The 21432-nt window shown below is 49.0% G+C and overlaps 1 pseudogene across 1 annotated transcript in view; it reads right to left on the reverse strand.

The window, feature by feature from the left end:
* Positions 1 to 577: 577 nt before the first annotated feature.
* Positions 578 to 21432, reverse strand: part of LOC311239460 (dimethyladenosine transferase-like) — a 36296-nt pseudogene continuing 15441 nt past the window's right edge. The window contains exon 5 of the transcript in view: positions 578 to 688. The product of the transcript in view is annotated as a dimethyladenosine transferase-like (transcript). The remainder of the gene's footprint in view (positions 689 to 21432) is intronic.

Raw genomic sequence — 21432 nt, forward strand, 5'->3', positions numbered from 1 at the left:
GACCAGCCAAGCTGATAGCAATGCGGAGAGCTGTCCTCGAACCCAGCGTCTCCTGCATTGGTGGCGAGCGCCTTGCCCACTACACCACATAGCCGCCCAGCCGGGAACATTCTGACCTTCTGATGACTGCTCTACTTCCCAAGCCACTGCCCCCCCCCCCCTCCCCTCCTAGTGTGAGGTACCGGGTTCTCAGACATTGTTAAATGAAATTCAAGGACTTTCAAGCACTTTTCCAAGCATTATTTTTCATTTTAAATGGGCATTTAAAAGGATGCAATTCACTTCACTTTTTCACTTTTTTGGAAAGAAATCTGATCCAATATTTATGGCTTAAAAGTTTGTTACACTTTAGATTAAAAAAAATGCTATTTCTTGATTCAGAACAATTGTATCGTGGATGAACAGAAATTTCAATGCGAATGGTTGATTTGAATTCCAAGGATTCTTTAAGCACATTGTTAAAAAATTGGCTGTTTTCAAGGAATTCCAGGCCTTGACTTTTTTTTTGTAAAAAAACCAAGCACTTCAAGGACCTTGTGCGAACCCTGTGTACTTAGTTATGATTAGGCTTTTTCACTTAGACCATGAAGTCATCGATGTCCATGGTTCTGGCTCTCTTCTCAGAGAACTCTGCCCCTTGAAGAATGCCCTCAATTTTCTTAGTGATGCTGAAGTCTGCTGGGATTTCCTGCCAGGCACGAAACAAAACATTAGGTTATGACTATACGCTCAGCATCACTAGTCTGCACTATCTCGCATATGTGCACGCGCACTGAATAAAGACCACAAATGTACCTTTAATCCCAATATTCGTCTGACCACACCCCTATCAGCTTACCCATATAAGCAGGGGTGGGGCCACCCACTCGCCTCCTTCCCAAGCTTTCGCCACAAGGCGAGGTCAAAGGCTGCAGCGGCGTCGGATGCCGAGCGTCGCTATACTAACAGAACTTGGTTATAGTCATAACCTAACGTTCTGTTTCGTATTAGCTCTCGCTCGGCATCACTAGTCTGCACAAGGGAGGCCGAGCGAGAGCCAACGGCCGACAAATACACCCCGCTGACAGCCCCCCACAACCATCAGAACAGGGAGGGCCGAGCCCCCCCGACCCACCCTAATGGAGGGCACCCCCCCTATTAGGGGCTTCACGGGAGGGCGACGGACCCGACCGTGCGAAGAGGCACTCAAGCAACTCAACGCACAGGGTGAGCAGACCGTGGCTTGACCCCACGACTACACACACGCACAACCCGCATGCCACCCGGGAACGAACGGAGGAACAACCTCGTTACTGCCCCCAGAATCACGGGGTCAAGGGCAAACCCAACCCCGTGGCAAGGCCGTAGCAGCGGAGCGCGAAGGAAGACCCAGACCCACCGGGCCCCCTGGAATGGGGGCCCGGAGAAGTCCATGATGCCAGTGTAACCTACTGTAATTCAACACTATCAGTTCTTTCTGCAGTGGTACAACTATCAACTATAGGTTCAAGGAGACTGGCTCTAAGAAAAAATACACAGGCACCGTGATCTACGTTTTACCTTTTATATAACTTAAAAGGGTTCACCAGGTTCAGTACATATTACAACATCATAGCTTCCATGCAATGGTCCACATTTATAGAAAATAATAAATGAAATAAAAAGGGTACCCAATAAAGTCTGTTTTGAGTGCACTCAATTAAACAAAAAGGGAACGTCACCAGCCGACCGTTGGGTGATGGTGAGTGGAGAAGGTCAATGAAGAAGACCACTTCAGTTGATGCAGATCCGTGTTCACTGAAGGGGGTAACAAAAACCAATCTGCACAGAATTGTACAGGCCATCAATAGATTAGCATCATATACTGTAATTATATACCATTAGGCTATACAATTATTTACTGGAACTCACATTATGGCAGGTTTCACATGCATAGCACAGCCTTGCACCATAGCAGTCAACACTAACAATGTATGGCTCAATAACCACAATAACAACCACATTGTAACTCAGAAACAACAATATGCAGCTTGAGTTAGCTAGCGAGTTGACTTGCTAACTCACCAGGATTCTTCCATTTGTTTATCAGTCTTTCAATTGGCAATGGTTTCTCCTCCAATTCGGTCTTCAAGTCAGCTAGTCTTTTCTTCTCTCTTTCTTGTCCAGTTCCAGCACTGTTATGTCAGTGAACAGAATCACTGTGTTAACATTCTCCTTTCATCCAATATCCTGACTGGTTTTTGATTACACACTGTAGCTCCATATTAGCAATGAGTAGGAAATGCTAGCTAGCATGAACACGGTATGACTCACCGGAATCCTCTCTTTATCCTCTATCTTTCATCTTCTGTCCAAGTAGTTCTTCTGTCCAAGTAGTTCTGTTCAAGTATACCGTTTTGTCACTTTTCTAATATTCTCCAACTGCTCCAATAGTCTGTCTCTAGCTTGCAGCCAGGAACAGTTTTCAACACGCTGCTCACAAGCAGGCTGTACCACGTAAATCTCAGGGGAGCGTCAACAAATTACACTCTTCCAGGGAGCGTCAACAAATTACACTCTTCCAGGGAGCGTCACCCAATTCACAGTCCATAATGAATGTTTCAGCTAGACAAGAAAATAGCATGGGCTACATACTCCCCCCCTAGAACGCTTGAGTCCCTTCATGCGCTTACCACCTCTCAGGTTCTGGGAGGAGGCCTTCCAAACTCTTGCAGAATGCAACAATTGCCAGAATCAGGGGTCTCCCAAGACTCTCATAGTGTAGTCTATCAGGCTGTTGCCGTGATCTACTTGACCTTCTGACCTCAGCTTGTGGCTCTAGGTTGCCCGACTGTTCAGCTTGAGACACAGGATCGATGGCTGCTGCCACATCTTCTACGGCTGAGTGGTCTGATCTTTCATTCCGTTCATGTTGATCTTCGTCCACAGGCTCAGCATTGGTAAGAGGTTCCATTGCATGTTCCTGACAGTCACCTTGGAGTGAATCACGTTGGTCACTGCAGACACTGTCAACATCAGCTTCTAGGGTCCCAGCAGTAGGAGTCTGATCTATGCCTGTTTCTTGTCTGGAGGGTCTCCCCTTGGCTCCCATCTCCAGAGTTTCGATGAGAGGTTCCATCACAGTGACTTCGGGCCTGTAGACAACTGTATATTCCTCTTCGTCGCAGCTGCTACAGACATCATCCTCTTCATGGCTCAGCGTGTTGCCTCCTGTATCCATCACCGGCTGCTCCCGGGATCTCAACTTCATCCTCTTAGTGGACCTTTTTTGTTCGGTTTCCTTCTCCTCTGTGATGGGTAGGAACCCACACGGTAAGAGGAGGTCTCTGTGGAGGGTGCGTACAGGCCCAATCCCCTTTTCTGGCTTCACAACGTACACTGGTCCATCTCCCATCCTCTTCTCCACTACATAAATCTCTCTCTCCCATCTGTCCGCCAGCTTGTGCTTTCCTCTGATGTTTACGTTCCGTACCAAGACTCTGTCACCTGCCCTTAGTTCTGCAGCTCTGACCTTGGAGTTGAACCTTGTCTTGTTCTTTTCCCCCATCTCCCGTGCACTCTCTGCAGCTAGAGCATAGCTTTCCCGAAGCTTCTCTCGAAGGGCCTTTACATACTCAGAGTGAGTCCTGGCAGGATTCCCTTGTGGCTGGAGTCCCAGGACAAGGTCAATGGGAAGAGTCGGTTGCCTGCCGAACATCAGTTCATAACGAGAGTATCCAGTAGTGTTGTTCCTCGTGCAATTGTATGCATGAACGAGTGGTTTTACAAAGTCTCTCCAGTGGTACTTATCTTTGTCCTCCAGTGTTCCAAGCATGCCAAGCAGGGTTCTGTTAAATCTTTCAACTGGGTTCCCGCGGGGGTGGTACGGGGTAGTCCTCACTTTTTTTGCTCCCATCAGGGAACACAGCTCTTTGATGGTGTGACTTTCAAAATCCCTCCCCTGATCACTGTGAAGGCGAGCAGGGAACCCGTAGGGAACAATGAAGTTCTCCCAGAGTGCCTTGGCTATGGTCTTTGCTTTTTGATCCCTTGTGGGAACATCCACAGCAAATTTAGTGAAATGGTCTGTAATCACTAATACATTTCGTGTATCTCTGCTGTCGGGTTCAATGGACAAATAGTCCATACAAACCAACTCAAGGGGGTAACTTGTACTGATGTTCATCATGGGAGCAGCCCTCTCGGGATTTGCTTTCCTTCTGAAGCACCTCTCGCATGTGTGACACTTCACATCAATCACTTGAGCCATCTTTGGCCAGTAGAATCGGGTGCGGGCCAAGTTAAGGGCGCGCTCAAACCCAAGGTGGCCAACTTCATCATGCACCCCTTCTAGTGCTTTGGCTCTGTATTTCTCAGGTAAGACTAACTGGTAGCCCTCTGTTCCTCTGTCCACATATCTCCTGAACAGAACTCCCTCCTTGAGTTCAAGTCGGTTCCATTCTCTGAGGAAGCACCTCACCTCCGGTAGCTCTAACTTAGCCTCTCTGTACGAGGGTTTAGCTTCTCTCTCTATGAGTTCAATGATGCGCCTTATGGGTGGGTCTGCCCTCTGAGACTTATACCAGTCCGCTTGAGACATCCCTGGAACTGTTCCTTGGGCGAGGCAGGTGTAACTTGGGGGAATGGCAGAGGGGGCCACCGCTAGGGATTCTGCTAAAACGATGGTTTCCTGGAAGTATTCACAGGGCTCCATCCGCACTGCGTGTCTTTGGCAAAGGGCAGTGAAGGTGTCCTTTGAAAGCACTTTGTGATCTCCATCCAGAACACGTTGACGGAGCTCGCGGATCCTTTCTCTTTCCTCGAGAAAAGCATGGTCTTCTGGTGAGGGTTCCTGAGGGCGCCTTGACAACCCATCTGCATCTTGGTTTGTATTACCAGGCCGATACTTTATCTCAAATCGGTATGTTGACAGGGCTGCTAGCCAGCGGTGGCCTGCCGCATCGAGTTTTGCAGAGGTCAACACATAAGTGAGAGGGTTATTATCTGTAAGAACTGTGAATTCTGCTCCATAAAGATAATCATGGAACTTCTCACACACAGCCCACTTCAGTGCTAAGTATTCAAGCTTGTGTGTTGGATAGTTTCGTTCGCTCTTGGACAGCCCTCGACTGGCGTAGACTATGGCCCTTAGTTTCCCTTCTTGCTCTTGGTAAAGGGCTGCACCAAGGCCCTCTCCGCAGGCATCCGTGTGGAGAATGTAAGGGAGGTTGGGGTTGGCAAAAGCCAAGACAGGTGCTGATGTTAACTTGTCAATGAGCATTCTGAAAGCGGTTTCACAGTCCTGTGTCCACTCACTTCCAAAAAACTCTGACTGGGGCTCACTGACATCTGAGGTTTCGGCCTACTATAGTCCTTCCCTCTTTTCCTTGGAGCCACGTAGCCAGCTGTGAGGGCATTCAATGGCTTTGCTATCTTTGAGTAGCCTTGCACGAAACGGCGGTAGTACCCCGCAAATCCCAAAAAGCACTTAAGCTCTTTGCGATTGGTGGGCCTTGGCCAGTCTTTTAAGGCTGAGGTCTTTTCGGGATCAGTATGGACACCGCTAGCGTCTACAATGTGGCCCAGGTATCTTACGGAGGACTGAAAAAAGTGACATTTGTCAGGGGACAACTTCAGCCCGTAGTCCTTGAGTCTGTTCAAAACCTTCATCAGTCTGGTTTCATGCTCCTCCAAGGTATCTGAGAAAACTATCAGGTCATCCAGAAAAACCAAGACTTCATTCAGGTGCAAGTCTCCAACGCACTTCTCCATCAATCGCTGAAATGTTGAGGGTGCATTAGTAATGCCCTGTGGCATGCGGTTAAATTCCCAAAAACCCAGCGGGCATGTGAACGCGGTCTTGTGTTTGTCTTCTTCAGCCATTTCCACCTGATAGTAACCTGACTTAAGGTCCATCACAGAGAACCATCTAGCTCCACTAAGAGCCGAAAAGGTTTCCTCGATGTTGGGGAGGGCATAGGCATCTTTAACAGTGTGCAGGTTCAGTTTTCGATAGTCCACGCATAGTCGGATCTTTCCGTTTTTTTTTTCACAACAACTATAGGGGAAGCAAATGGACTCTCCGATTCTCTGATGATCCCAGCCTCCAGCAACTCCCTAATATGTTGCTTCACAGCTTCCCTATCACATGGATGAATTGGTCGGGACCTCTCCTTGAAGGGGGTTTCATCTTTTAGTCTTATTCTGTGTTTGACAGCAGAGGTACACCCATGGGTTAAGTCGTCAACTGCGAACACTTCAGGTAGGGCATTCAACTTGTCCATGATGCGTTTCTTCCAATCGGCTGGAATGGGAGAGTCTGCTAGGCTGCATGTTACTTTGTCACTCAGGGGGGTTTCTGTGTCAAACGTCTGAAGACCACACAAGATGGGGGTGTCATCGGATTTCATAGGTATCACACACTGAGCTGCCGTCATTTCTGCTATCACACGGTTTGGGTGTAGTGTGACGTCGTGTGCACTCATATTGCAGAGAAGAACAGGAACTTTGCTGAAGGACTGATAAGGAACATCCAGTAGTGTTGGTACTACGAAGATGCCACCGGGCAGAGCGGAGTTCATTGGAGCCTCTACTGCACATGAGGTTTGATCTGAGGATGCGCCCATCCTAACGCCTCCTAGCACACGCACTTTCTGTCCAGCTGGAACGATGACCGGGTGACGCCCAATCAACTTCACCGGTCTTGTTCCTACTTTTTCATTGTGAGTCTGAGCAATGTGCTGAAATAGCATGACACACTCAGCACTTAGTTCACACCCCTGTAGGAATTTCTGCCCTTCTCGGGTAACTCCTTTTTCGTACAATCTATTAAGTACATTTGTCCCTATCAACAGAGGGATCTCACGGCTTAGGTCACAGTCGGGTACAATGAGAACTAGGGAAGACACATTTTCTTCTATGCCAGTAACACTCTTAGGGAGAGTTAAAAAGACCTGGGTGTAGCCTATGTAAGGGACTAGCTGACCCCCTGCGCCTGTAATCTCAAGTAGTGCATTAATGGGTTCAACAGGGAATGATGAGAGGTGTTCTGAGTAATAGGTCTCTGAGACTGTACTAACCTGTGATCCAGTATCTAGAAGACATTTACATGGGAGGCCTTCAACAAGCACAGTCAAGGTGCAACATGGCCCCACAAGACCACTGGGTAAGGGTCTATAGTTACAGGGTGGGCCATTCTGAGCATAGTTTGTGGCCCTAACTACATTAACTTCTAAGTCTTGCATGGGACTAGATAAAGGGGGGTTCATGGCTCCTGATTGCCCCACAACAGGGGCCACTACATGTTTAAAGGGAACTCGGGCTGGCCCTGGTGCTGCATGTTCCACCGCTCACGCCTTTCTCTGAGTTCAAAGTTCTTTTGCCGTACAGCGGCAGGGTTTGGCTCGTTTGAACATTGGGCAGCAATGTGGCCGTCTTCTCCACATCTAAAACAGAACCATGCTCGGGGCATGTCAGAGGTGTTCCTGTTCATCTTGCGGCTTGTCGCATTAGAGGCCATACAGTTCCCCCTAACCGCATTCTCGCCACCGGGGTTGTTTACATTCTGGGGTCCAACTGCTCTTAAAGCAAGCTGCTTCTTTAGCTCCGCCACTTCCTGAGCGAGCCTTTGGGTCTCCGTGAGATGTTTTTTCACTTCCTTCTCGCTTGCAACAGGTTCTGTCTCTTCCAGCTCTTCACATTGGGGCAGGCCATAGACTGTATGCATATGTGACATAGCTTTATTGCTCCCAAGGTGTTTCTTCATCCTGTTGAATTTTGTTTGTCGTCTATCCTCCTGTTTCCTCAATAGCAGTAGTAGCTCAGGGAAGGATGGGGGATTGGCTTTCTTTTCCTCAAGCTGGAGCTCAATGAGCATGGCCTGGTCCCAGCAACCCCTACAAAACTGCCTGAGAAGTTGCTTCTGGGAATTTTCAGCAGACACCCCTCCTCCAGTAACAGCTGGTGTGTCACTATCAGTCATCTGAAGTTTAGAAAGATAAGTTTGGAGCATCTGGATTTGACTGGTCTTGCTTAGACCTGCTACTGCTGCAGCAAACTTTTGTTCATCAACGTTTTCTTGTTCTTGTTTCCTGAACTGTCTCGTTTTGTATGGTGGTGATGTACCATGTGGCATCATCAGAAATGAATGGTTCAGTGAAGAACGCTGGATCCATACGAGCTATTACTCTTTCATCTTTATATTGGACCAGAGCCCTGCCTTTAGGTTTACCTGGTTCATTAGGGACTCGTACACATTTCACTACTTCTCCATGTGTCTTAAAGACATTAGCAATGTCAATTTCTAAATACTTATCATCGATATTGGAGACAAAAAGGCAGCCCTGCTCATGCATTTTATAATGGTTACAATATTCCATTTTGTATTACCAGTCTCCTGGCTAATGTTGTGGAAAATGTGTATATAGGGGGGACTAGTTTAATATAGGTCAACTAGAAGTGCTGAAAGACACTAGGGCGACAGTCCGGCTGATGTTCTTAAAACAACTTTAAGTACATGACAGATAGGGACAGATAGACATTTCAGTACATCACATCTTGTTCTTTTAATCGTGTAACATCTTGTTCTCTCTTTCACACACACACATATACACACACACATCTCACTCACTCACATACACACACACTCATTTTAATCTTGACTCCAGACTCCAGCTTTATCTCTCTTCGATGTTAAATCTATGTGTCATCTTAATGTTTTATCTCTCTTCGATGTTAAATCTATGTGTCACCTTAATGTCTTTATCTCTCTTCGATGTTAAATCTATGTGTCATCTTAATGTACGTCATGTCATATCTGATATAATATGTCACGTCATCATATCTGTCATGTGGGGGCAGGGCTGGGAAGGTATTATCTGACAAGCACAGGGGTTGGGAGGGGAGAGTGTTTTTGTTCAGCTGTGGTGACCGTCTGCTAGATCCATAGCTCTGCTGTTAAACTTTCTTTCATTAAATAAATTGCCTGTTGAAATTGGAAATATCGTCTCCTGCTGTGTTAACAACTACTCAGCCACAACATTTGGTGACCCTTGACCTGTAGATCGCCCTGCCGGGCCCTTCATACGGCCAGCTCCTGACCTCTCCCGTAGACATTCTGGCGGTGTCGACAAGATAACAAGGTGAGCGTTGTGCTTTTTATTATAATATCCGTTAGAGACTCTGCGGGAGGAAAAAGTTGAGCTGGCTGTGTGACAGGTTTGGACGGACGACTAGAAACGAACACGAGTGGTGAGGTGTTGACATAGGGCGAATCCTCTTTTAACAGGCTATAAATGCGCATTTTGCTAATCAATTTTAATTGCATGTTTTCGACCTTTTGGTTAAACTTTCTCTGACCCTTTACAAACACTCTCGCCCATTCCCCACTTCCCTTGTACAACCAGGTTAACTGTGTCCTGGCTGTAGCATTAAACCAGGTTAACTGTGTCCTGGCTGTAGTAGCATTGTACAACCAGGTTAACTGTGTCCTGGCTGTAGCATTAAACCAGGTTAACTGTGTCCTGGCTGTAGTAGCATTGTACAACCAGGTTAACTGTGTCCTGGCTGTAGCATTAAACCAGGTTAACTGTGTCCTGGCTGTAGTAGCATTGTACAACCAGGTTAACTGTGTCCTGGCTGTAGCATTAAACCAGGTTAACTGTGTCCTGGCTGTTGTACAACCAGGTTAACTGTGTCCTGGCTGTAGCATTCTAGAACCAGGTTAACTGTGTCCTGGCTGTGGTACAACCAGGTTAACTGTGTCCTGGTTGTTTTGTAGGTTCCGGCCCTCTCATACAAGCATATACTAGTACACGCCACACACACACATACTCTCTCACACACACACACACACACTCATTCTCACATTCACACACACACACATACACCAACACACACACACACATAACTCTCTCAGAGACACATACACACTCATTCTCATCTAGGAGAAACAGCCCTCCGGAGAAAGATGTGAGTTCACTGTGCACACATGGTTGTTTTGATCTTTTTAAGCCAAATAAAAACGAACGAAGATAGAAGATAGTGCATCCGTAAATAAGTAGCTACAGAGAAGCCAGCTGTGATAATATGAGCAGAGATTGAAAAACAAACGGGCCGGTGAAGGAAGGCAGTGTTCTAAGGGGTTAATTCCATTTTTATTGGTCTGTAATATAAGGGTGGTTTTCCTCGCAAGAGGCGGGAAGAAGGGACTGTGAGTCGGGAGAATCTACATACGTTTTTCAGACCTACCGTCATCTTGGCATTTAATCTATTTTTGACCTGTTCAGTACTCAAGTTTCAAGTTTCAAGTTTCTTTAATAGTTGTCATACAGAAGTACAGAATACTTTTGTACAAAATGCTTCTTACTGTTGCGCTCCAGAGACTGTGCAAGACAAGATAAGTATGAAATAAGAAATAAAAACATAGTAAAATTAGAAGTAAAAAAAAGAGGTCACAGTGTTCAGTTTAGACATATGTACAATGTTCGATGCAGAATAGACGTAGTTACCATACAATATACAATACTGTGCAGTGTACTAATATACAATACTATATAGTGCAAGGCAGAAATGGAGAAATGGGACGAGGTGCAATTTAGGTACAATTCACAGTAGGTGTACGAGTTGTAGTGCAAATCCTTTATCAATAAATATAAAGTGTAAGTGTGTTTGTGTGATCTAAAGTGTGGAGAGTGGGTGCTGCAGTGTGTTGTTTGTTTGAGTGAGTGTGTGCGTGTGGGTGTGTGTGCTGTGTGCATTTGATGGTTGTTGCATAGTGATTATTGTTCGTTTAGCGATTATTGTTCGTTTAGCAGCCTGATGGCCTGGGGATAGAAGCTTCTTCTGAGTCTTTCTGTGCTCGCCTTAAGACTCCGGTATCGCTTGCCTGACCGCAGCAGTTCAAAGAGGCAGTTGTTCGGGTGGCTCGAGTCCTTAATAATTCTCTTAGCCTTCCCCTTGCACCGCTTGTTGTAAATGTTCTGGAGGGTGGGAAGCCCCCCTCCAATTGTGCGTTCGGCTGAACGTGTCACTCTTTGTAGTCTGCTATGGTCTTGTGCAGTGCTATTCCCAAACCAGGAGGTGATGTTGCCGGTCAGGATGCTCTCTATTGTACATGAGTAGAAGTTCCTAAGGATCTTCTGACTGACTTGGAACTTCCTTAGGCGCCTGAGGAAGTAGAGGCGTTGTCGTGCCTTCTTCACAACACTGTCAATGTGTGTGGTCCATGTCAAGTCCTCGGATATGTGGGCTCCGAGGTACTTGAAACTGTTCACTCTCTCAACCGGTGCCCCGTCGATGCTGAGGGGGCTGTAGTCCTTGACCCCCGACCTCCTGAAGTCCACAATCATCTCTTTTGTTTTGCTGACGTTCAGGGAGAGGCAGTTCTCCTGACACCACTGTGACAGGTTCTCTACCTCTTCCAGGTAGGCCCTTTCGTTGTTGGCAGAGATCAGGCCCACCACTACTGTGTCATCAGCAAATTTGATGATGGTGTTGTTGTTCCGCTGTGCTACGCAGTCATGTGTGTACAGGGAGTAGAGGATGGGGCTCAGAACACAGCCCTGGGGGGCCCCTATGTTGAGCGTGATGGATGAGGAGGTGCAGTTGCCGGCTCTTACCACCTGGGGTCTGCCCGTCAGGAAGTCCAAGACCCACTGGCACAGGTCATAGTTCAAGCCCAGGTCCCTGAGCTTGGCTATGAGTTTGGAGGGGACTATGGTATTGAATGCTGAGCTGTAGTCGATGAACAGCATTCTCACATAGTTCCCCTGCCTCTTGTCCAGGTGTGATGCTGCTGTGTGCAGCACATGGGCTATGGCGTCCTCCGTGGACCTGTTGGGGCGATATGCAAATTGCAGAGGGTCCAGGTTGATGGGGAGGGAGGAACAGATGTAGCCCTTCACTAGCTTCTCAAAGCACTTCATGGCTATGGAGGTGAGGGCTACAGGGCGGTAGTCGTTGAGGCAAGCGGGCGTAGATTTTTTGGGTACAGGGATGATGGTGGACTTCTTCAGACAGGTGGGGATGACAGCCTGTTCCAAGGACAGGTTGAAGATGTCAGTGAATACCGGGGCCAGTTGGTCGGCACAGACTTTTAGGACGCGGCCGGGGATGCCGTCCGGTCCTGCTGCCTTCCTGATATTCACTTTTTTAAAGATCCGTCTCACCTCTGATCTACTTGCATGTTAGTAGATCATCTATTGTCATGTGACCTGCAGACATCATTATGACCTGTTTGGCCGACGAGACTCTAGTTTGTTTTGTTGTTAGGCCTTGAAAAAGGAGGGCAGCGTTTGTTTGTTTGAGAGAGTAGCTATATTTACCTTGTATAAATACTTTGAAGGACCCAGAAAGGACTGGACTGTTTTCTCCTTTCCTTTATATACTCGACCGGCCGGTTGTAACCACACACACACACACACACACACACACACACACACACACACACACACACACACACACACACACACACACACACACACACACACACACACACACACACACACACACACACACACACACATTCCTGTGTCCCGGTAGTCAGCGGGTTGTGAGGCAGGCAGGTGGAGTTAACACCTGTTTATAAGAAACCTGCTGATTACATACATACACACATACAATACACACATACAATACACACACACGTCTGTGCAAAGACACACAGACACAGACACACACACACACACAGACATACACACACACTCACCACACACAGACACACACACACACACACACAGACACACACACACCGACACACACACACACACACAGTCAGCACAGACACACACAGACGCACACACACACAGTCACACACAGACACACACACCGACACACACACACACACACACAGTCACACACAGACACACACACCGACACACACACACACACACACAGACACATACACACACACACACACACAGTCACACACACACACACACAGTCACACACAGACACAAACAGACGCACACACACACAGTCACACACAGACACACACACCGACACACACACACACACACAGACACACATACACACACACACACACACAGTCACACACACACACACACAGTCACACACAGACACAAGCAGACGCACACACACACAGTCACACACAGACACACACACCGACACACACACACACACACACACAGACACACATACACACACACACACACACACACACACACACAATAAGCACACACACACACTAAACAACGCAATAAACACACAAGACATATACAAAGTTAGTAAACACGAACAACTACACACTTGGCATAACGGTTTGTTTTCACTAGTGCCTCACCTGTCCTAAATTCAATCAAGATGCATACAGCAGAAGACATACTGATAGACCGGAACCCGCTCCTAAAAAACCTAATTCTCAAGGTAGGTGTCCGTTGGCAGAGGCGTACAAAGGCCGGGGACACAAAATGGCCTTCCGGAGGTACTTTTGATCTCGGCCTATGCGAAGAGATGAATGTAATGATTCGTAACCACAAGCCAGGCGACAACAGCAAAAAGAGGTTGAGAAAGAGGACAGAAGAGTTGGGGGTAATGAAGCTCTACGCCCAGAAGGGGAGAGCATACAGGCAGGAAGCTTTAGCGCTAAATCAGAGAGAGACGGATATAGGGAAACCAACATCCCCACCTTATGTCACGCAATTGCCGGTGGGCACTGTGACAATAAGAGGAGAATATGAGGAGGCGGAATTAGGGACCCCCGCTAGGTCAGAGACCCCCGCTAGATCAGAGACCTCCCTTAGGCGAGATACCCCCCCCAAACTGACCCCGCAGGATCTCTATCCGAAAGTCCTGGCGGCATATAACGAGACAGCACGTCGGAAGTTGTATAATGCAGAGGAAGAGGAGGTAGAGAACCTGGGCAGGCAGAGGGAGGGAGTCGGGAGGAAGATAGAGGAAGAGGCCCGTCAAAATGTGGCACAGCAGACATCAGAGAAACACGGAGCGTGTGGCCACACTAAACTGTTGACTGAGGAGGAAGATGAGAACGACACGAAACCAGGACAGGAGAAAGGAAACATTACAGGAACCCTGACTTTCGCCCCTACATTCCTGGGAAGTGTGACAAGCACAGGCCAGTTTCCCCTGCTAATAAAGGGGAACGATATCTTTCACATGCCATGGTCACCTCTAGACATCGATGGCTTAATAGCAAGACTACCGGACCTTTCAGAAGGAGCCTCCAGGTGGATCACGCAGTTTGAGGAAAATACGTCACCTTTTCTGCTAGCAGTGGGTGACGTCAAAGCCCTGTTGACGCGTTTGCTAGGAGTTGGTGCCTGCCGGGACATCATGGGTGATACATCGATGCGAGTGGCATGCGACACGCAGGCCCATGATGGAGACATATTCAACACGCATAGAGCGGCGTTGTGGTACAAACTCAGGAATCAATATCCATCACGTATTAATCCGGCAAAACTGGCAGGCAACCCCATAATGGAGACGGAAGGGCCTGGCGCCTATGTGAACAAAGTACTGAAGGAGTGGAGAGGTGAGCTAGGACACAACCCAGAAATTGACCCGTTGCAGAGAGCGATGTTTAGAGAAAGTGTGATGAGAGGGCTTCCAGAGGTGGTTAAGAATAGACGTGGTGGGGTTAATGGACATGACTTATCCTTTGTTCTGTGCACATGTGACACATAGTGTGGAGAAGCAAAGGGCTCAGGAGCAGAAAGTCAGGGATCAGGATAGAAATGACGCAAGGAAGTTAACTCAGCAACAACTGCAGCCCCAAAGGAGGCTGCAGGCAGTAATGGTGTCATCTGCTACCTCTCCACCCATGCAGGACCAGGGACCCCCGCCTGCACCTCAGGTAGTGAGAAGCTATGGCTATAGTTCACAGAACCAGGCGCCCAGGCGGCAGGCAGGGAATGGGCAATCAGGCCCACGGATTACACAGGGACCGGGGAACGAACAACAGTTTTCCCGTTTCCACTGTTGGAACTGCGGCATGCAGGGACACAGGGAAATGAGATGTGGGCAACCATACCGTCCCGGCTCGGAGTATGGAAGACCCGTGCGCCAGGGGGAGTCACAAGGGCCCTACAACCAGGGGGAGACAGGAGGGCCCCGAAATCAGGGGGGTAATCACTAGGGGTGCCCAGAGAATGCGACGGGGGGAAATCAAATGATTGTGGTTTCCAAGGGAGCTGCGCAAGAACCTATTCTGCAGGTCCTAGTGGAGGGCAAATTAACAGAGATGATGGCAGACACTGGAGCAGGTTTTTCCTGCATAAAGCAAAAATACGCCGCTCACTTACCCCAGTCTGGACAGTATGTTCGGACGGTCGGATTCTCGGGAAAAACACAATTAATACCCACGTCAGATCCAATCTCTATGACGTTTAACAACAAGACCATAACAATACCTGTATTAATTTCGGACAGCACCCAGCGCAATCTCTTGGGACGAGATGCAATGTGTAAACTAGGCTGTAAAATCCTATGTACGCCTGAGGGGATTCAAATTGAACAAGACGTGTACCAAATGATGTTACAAGGGACAGGGGAGAAAGAGGCCACTGTGTTCTGGCTGGGCAACATAGATGCAGAGCTGCAAAGGGTCTGTGACCCCTGGGAGCCATTTCTGAAGGTCCAACTGCCTCAGTCTAGACAAACAAACATGGAGGCACATTGCACACTACAGTATTTGACGAATAGTGACATAGTTAGGAACAAGGCATGGTTGCAGGGACAGCCCGAGCAGGTGCAGATTAACTCATCTACGGTAATTGTAGGGAGACAGGGCGCGGCGTTGAGGGTTAACACAAGTAAGTATCTACGGGAACAACATAGACTAAGAGACGCCGCCCCACACATCACTCTGAGAATAAATCCTGGTTACGAATCCGAACATCTAGGTTCAATGATACAGGAATCCGAGACTCAAAGGTGGGTCTCCACGGAATCTCCGCTAATTTGGAACAGCGCAGATGGGAGTTTCATAAAAATAATGATTTCCTTTTCGGTTTTGGCAAAACCGCAAGTAATCAGATTACCAGGAGACCCTTGCGTTATTCCAGAGGCGGATGCTTTGCTGGAACAGGACATGTTGGCGCGCACCCCAGAACAGTTGTGGTCAAAACACGACACAGATGTGGGTCTAATATTGTCGGCACAGCCAGTGAAGGTCAGGTTAAAGAAGGGTTGTAGACCACCCTTTATCAGACAATATACAATGAAGCCAGAGTCGGAGGAAGCTATATCACATCAGATTGAGGGACTGTTAAAGGCAGGAGTGCTCGTCCCTTTCGAATCCAGATGTAATACACCTATCCACCCAGTGCTAAAGGCGGACAGGGCTAGGTACAGACTGGTACACGATTTGAGGGCGGTGAACGACGTGGTGTCTGGACCAGAGGCGGAAGTCGCTAATCCACACACCCTCCTGACAAACATCCCGAGTAGCTCGCAGTACTATACGGTCATTGATCTCACGCAGGCATTCTTCAGTGTTCCATTGGAAAAAGAGTCTCAGTATCTGTTTGCTTTTACCCACAGGGGGAAACAATACTCTTACACCCGGTTGCCACAAGGGTTCGCGCACTCGCCACATTACTTCTCGAAGGCGCTCAAGGAAGACCTGCAAGGAGTGTGCGACACACTACTCAGCACGGTCTTACTGTATGCAGATGACATTCTAATCTGCTCGGATACACGTCAGCAGTGCCATGAGGACTCCATCAAAGTTTTGAGTGGATTGGCCATGGGAGGCCACAAGGCATCCCGTTCAAAACTGCAGTACTGCCAGCCAAAAGTTGAGTACTTGTCTCGCGTCATTCAAAAGGGCATAAAAAACATCTCACCCACGCAGCTCGAAGCTGTATCCAAGGCACCTAGGCCGTTGACGGTCCGACAGATGATGAAGTTTTTAGGGATGACTGGGTACAGCTCTGAGTGGGTGGAGGACTATACGATAGCGACAGCGCCGTTGAGGATGATGATAAAAGAGGCGGGTACAGACAAGCTTCGCGCTCCCTTGACATGGACCGAGGAGGGGGAGGACGCGTTCATAAACATTAAGCGTCTGTTGTTACAGGCCCCTGCCCTGGCGCTGCCGGATTATGAGAAGTGTTTCCACCTATTCGTCTCACATAGAGCGCAGCATGCGACAGCTGTCCTGACTCAAACACAGGGGGGGAGTGGGAAAAAACAACCGATAGCATATTACTCTAGAGCTCTTTCGCCGGTAGAGCAGGGTCTGCCACCTTGTTATCAGGCCCTGGCCGCAGCACATTTGATGTATGAGAAAGCAACGGCCGTGACAATGGGATATGACATTTGCATTTGGACACATCACAAATTGGCAAACTTGATTGAAAGAGGCAAATTTGTTCTGACCAGCCAACGGCAACAGGCTTACATGAGGCTCCTGCAGTACTCGGACGTTACGATAAAAACATGCCACGGCAGTAACCCGGCGGATCTGGTACCACTCCCGAGCGAGGGTCAACCGCATGAGTGCGAGGTGGAGGTACAGGCTTTCGTGAAACTCCGTCCTGATTTGGGAGTCGACCCGCTCGCGATAGCAGAACTCTCACTTTTTGTGGATGGGTCCTGCTATCGGGAGGGGGAAAATTTAAGGTCAGGATACGCCGTCGTACAGTGCAAACCTAACGGAGAAACACTAACAAGAAAGGCCGAACAATGCATGCAACCATGTTCGGCCCAGCTTGCAGAACTAATAGCACTAACAGAAGCATGCATAATAGCTAAAGATCGCACGGTTAACATCTTTACAGACTCTGCTTATGCGCATGGCGTATGCCACCTATTCGCGGCCATTTGGAAGGCAAGAGGCTTTAAGAAATCGGACGGCTCACCGATCCTTCACCACAAGCAGGTTGTGGCGCTTATTCAGGCTGTAAAGTTGCCCAAAAGCATTGCTATCGTAAAGTGCCAGGCACACAGAAAAGACCTGTCCTTTGTGACGACGGGAAACAACGCGGCGGACGAGGCCGCGAAGGCGGCGGCTGCGGTGCCGTCCACGGCTGTTCTGATGTTTGCGGCCGAACTGACGACTGAGGTAACTGAGGATAATTTGAGTGATCTTCAGGACTCAGCCACGCAGGCCGAGAAACAGTTGTGGACGGAGAGGGGGGCTGTAAGGGGGGCAGATGGTCTGTGGAGGAGTCATAACGGTTTGATAGTCGCCTCCATCGATCTTCTGTCCTTGGTGATACCTGAGGCTCATGGTGTTGATCACTGTGCAAGAGCAGAGACCCTGAGACGAATCACGAAAATGGGATTTTGGTCCCCAAAGCTTCAGGCACAAATTGACGTTACACTAGCCAGGTGTTTAACATGCTTACAGGGCAATGTGCGCAAAGGAGTACCGACAGTGGCGGCTTACACACCCCTCCCTGAGGGACCATTCAGACACCTGATTATGGACTACACAGATATGATAACGCCAGTGCAGGGCAAACGATACCTCCTGGTAGTAGAGGACTGCTTTAGTCGCTGGATTGAGGCCATTCCATCTAAACACAAGAACGCGGACACAGTGATCAAGTTCCTGTGTCGCGAGGTCGTTCCGAGATTTGGAATTCCCACGATATTACAAAGCGATAATGGCCGCGAGTTCATCGACAAGGTGGTTAAAGGGCTGATGCAGAAATTAGGTATAAGACAGCGCCTTTCCTGTGTCTATAGTCCCGGGTCGCAGGGAAAGGTGGAAAGGGCCAATCTGGTAATTAAAAACAAACTGTTGAAAATCTGTATGCAAACTAAGCTTAACTGGATTGATGCTTTGCCACTTGCTCTGATGGCTATTAGAAGCAGCGTAAACCGCCAAACACAGCTAACACCGCATGAAATGCTTACAGGCCGCAGCATGCCAGCACCGCCATTTAGACACCTGGCTAGGGGCCCGGCATTAGATATTTTTGAGCAAGATCTGAAAAAATATCTTCAGCAAGTGACTAAAATACATGAAGCTGTGTTTCGACAGGAGCAGAGAAAGGAGAAAAGGGGGGTGAAGGAGGCGGAGAAGGAAGCCACCAAACCGAGGCTGATCCCTGGGGACCTGGTCTTCGTAAAGGTCCACAAGAGAAAGTGGTCATCACCCCGGAGAGAGGGCCCGTACGAGGTGATCCGATCAACTGGAACGGCAGTCCAAGTCAAAGGATCAGCGACCTGGTTCCACTTCAATCACTGCATAAAGGCCAGCGGCGATCTCTTGGGGGATACAATCGATCGCAGTTATGCAGAACCCGACATGGAGGGCCCGAGACGGCAACTGGAAGGTGCAGTGCCTGCTGATGCTCCCGCAGATGTTGGCAGCAGTGTGCGGACGGTCGGCCGGGGGCAACGACGTCATTGAGAACCGTCACGGTCGACCCGTCCTTGAGGATGATGGGTTTGAGTGGGTAGGAGTCCCACGGGGTCCTGCTCAGGCTCAAGTACCGGCAGGCTTTCATGACCAGGCTCAGAATCAGGCGCCCCCTCTGCCCTCCATCGAGGAAGGGGGGGAGAAGATAAGACTACAACCAAAAGGGGTGTTTCCCGGAGGACCGCAAGGGCTTTTTTTAAAATTTTGACCATTCCCCCGTTACAGGCGGGGATACTTACCACTATACTAACGAGGATCGGGTTGTGAAATGTGCGGTGTCAATGTTGGTGTCAGCAATACGCCCTCAGCAGTATCACAATATGTGTGTAATCATCATCCATTGGAGTGCAGAGCGTAACAGAATGAGATTGAGTTTAGAGGTGGGACGGTGGACGGTGACGCTAAAAGAGGCAACGAAGTTCTGCTCGCTACCATCTGCCTCTAAATACTACTTAAGATCCGTTTCATGTTGGGCCGCTGAATGCACGGTGCGCATAGACCGTCCTGAGAGGCATATAGTGCGTGCATATGCCAACGCTACATTGACGGAGGTAGTAGACGTGGACGGGAGAGCTGACGTCTCCATTTGCGCAACTGCGGTGGGGGTAGAAAGGAGGGTTGAGCCTGTCCCGAACCAAGCACAGGGGACAGGGGTGAGGGGAAAAAGGGAGGTCAAGGACACTGAGTCGGAAGAGGTGGGGGGACAGGATATGTTCCAGAGGACAGCCGGAACGTTGAGGGACTCAGTGGGCTCACTCTGGGCCAGGTTGAGGGGTTTGCTTCTTCCCGGGGAACAAGATGGGGGCGACTATGACTATGACTATGACGAGGAAGACCCGGAGGCTGACCCTATGTATAGGGCGGCTTTAGGGAATGAGTGGTTTAAGTGGGTCCAGTACACGAGCGCGCAGAATCAGATAGAGGATTGTTATGTCTGCTCCAAGGCACGTCCGGATAGGCTGCTGGTGAAGGGCACGAAGTTCAGTTGGGCTCAGTGTGACAGGGACGCAGAGGCATGGGAGGGGCCCCATAATAGTCGCCCTTGGTGCGAGGCAGAGTGTTTGGGGTTTCTCGGCTCTAGTCGTTTTAAGGCGGCAGGAAACGTCACGGATTTCAAGGATGTCACTATGCGGGAACGTTGTAGGAAATTGGATGTACGTGTGCAGGGGGTAGCGACGGGGTTGCCAATACCCAGAGGTGTCAAACTATGGCTGACCAAGGATTTTGAGTGCTTGCAAAAGGAGGGGACCCGGGACGTAGGGGAGGTGGCAGAGGGGCGGTGCACTACTATTTGGAGCATCACGACTAACTGCACGAAAGAAGGAAAGTGTGGACACGGGGTCGTGTTAAAGGGAGTGGATACCAACCCACGGCCTGTAGCTTGCCCTTTTCATGTCCAGGATATAGCACTGGCGGACCAATACTGGCTCTGCGGCGGTAGGAGGTTGAGGAATACACTTCCTTTAGATTGGTCAGGTAGATGTGCCCGGGTTCAGGCGATCATGCCAATGGTGGTCCTACCATTATCAGTGACGGAAGGACCTTCTGAGTCTCCTATCTCTCGAACGAAGCGTAGCTACAAGGCAGACCCAAGGGTGTATCTGGACAGCATAGGACAGCCAAGGGGCATTCCAGCCGAGTTCATGGCTAAGAATGAGATTGCGGCAGGGTTTGAGTCTATTCTGCCATGGATATCGGTCAATAAGAACACCGGGTGGATCAACTATTTGTTTTACAATCAGCAGCGGTATCTCAACTACACCGAGGAGGCGTTGGATGCAATGGGGGACCAGATGCACGCGACCAGTACGGTGGCGTGGCAGAATAGACAGGCTCTGAACTGGTTAATGGCGGAGAAGGGTGGAGTCTGTTCCATGTTTGGACAGTACTGCTGCACATTCATTCCGACGAATGTGGGGCCAGGGGGAAAGTTCTCCGAGGCCATGGCTAAGCTGAAGGATTTGAGGGAGGAGTTGAGGGGGAATTCTGGCCGGAATGAAGAATGGTGGGGGAGTGGGGTGTTTGAAAGATTGGGACAGTGGGGAAGCATAATGATGCAGACGGGGATATCCATTGGGGTGGCAGGGTTGATATTGGTTCTCCTTTTCTGTTGTGGTATG

Source organism: Notolepis coatsorum, assembly GCF_963971535.1.
Source record: "Notolepis coatsorum genome assembly, chromosome: 13".
NCBI lineage: Eukaryota > Metazoa > Chordata > Actinopteri > Aulopiformes > Paralepididae > Notolepis > Notolepis coatsorum.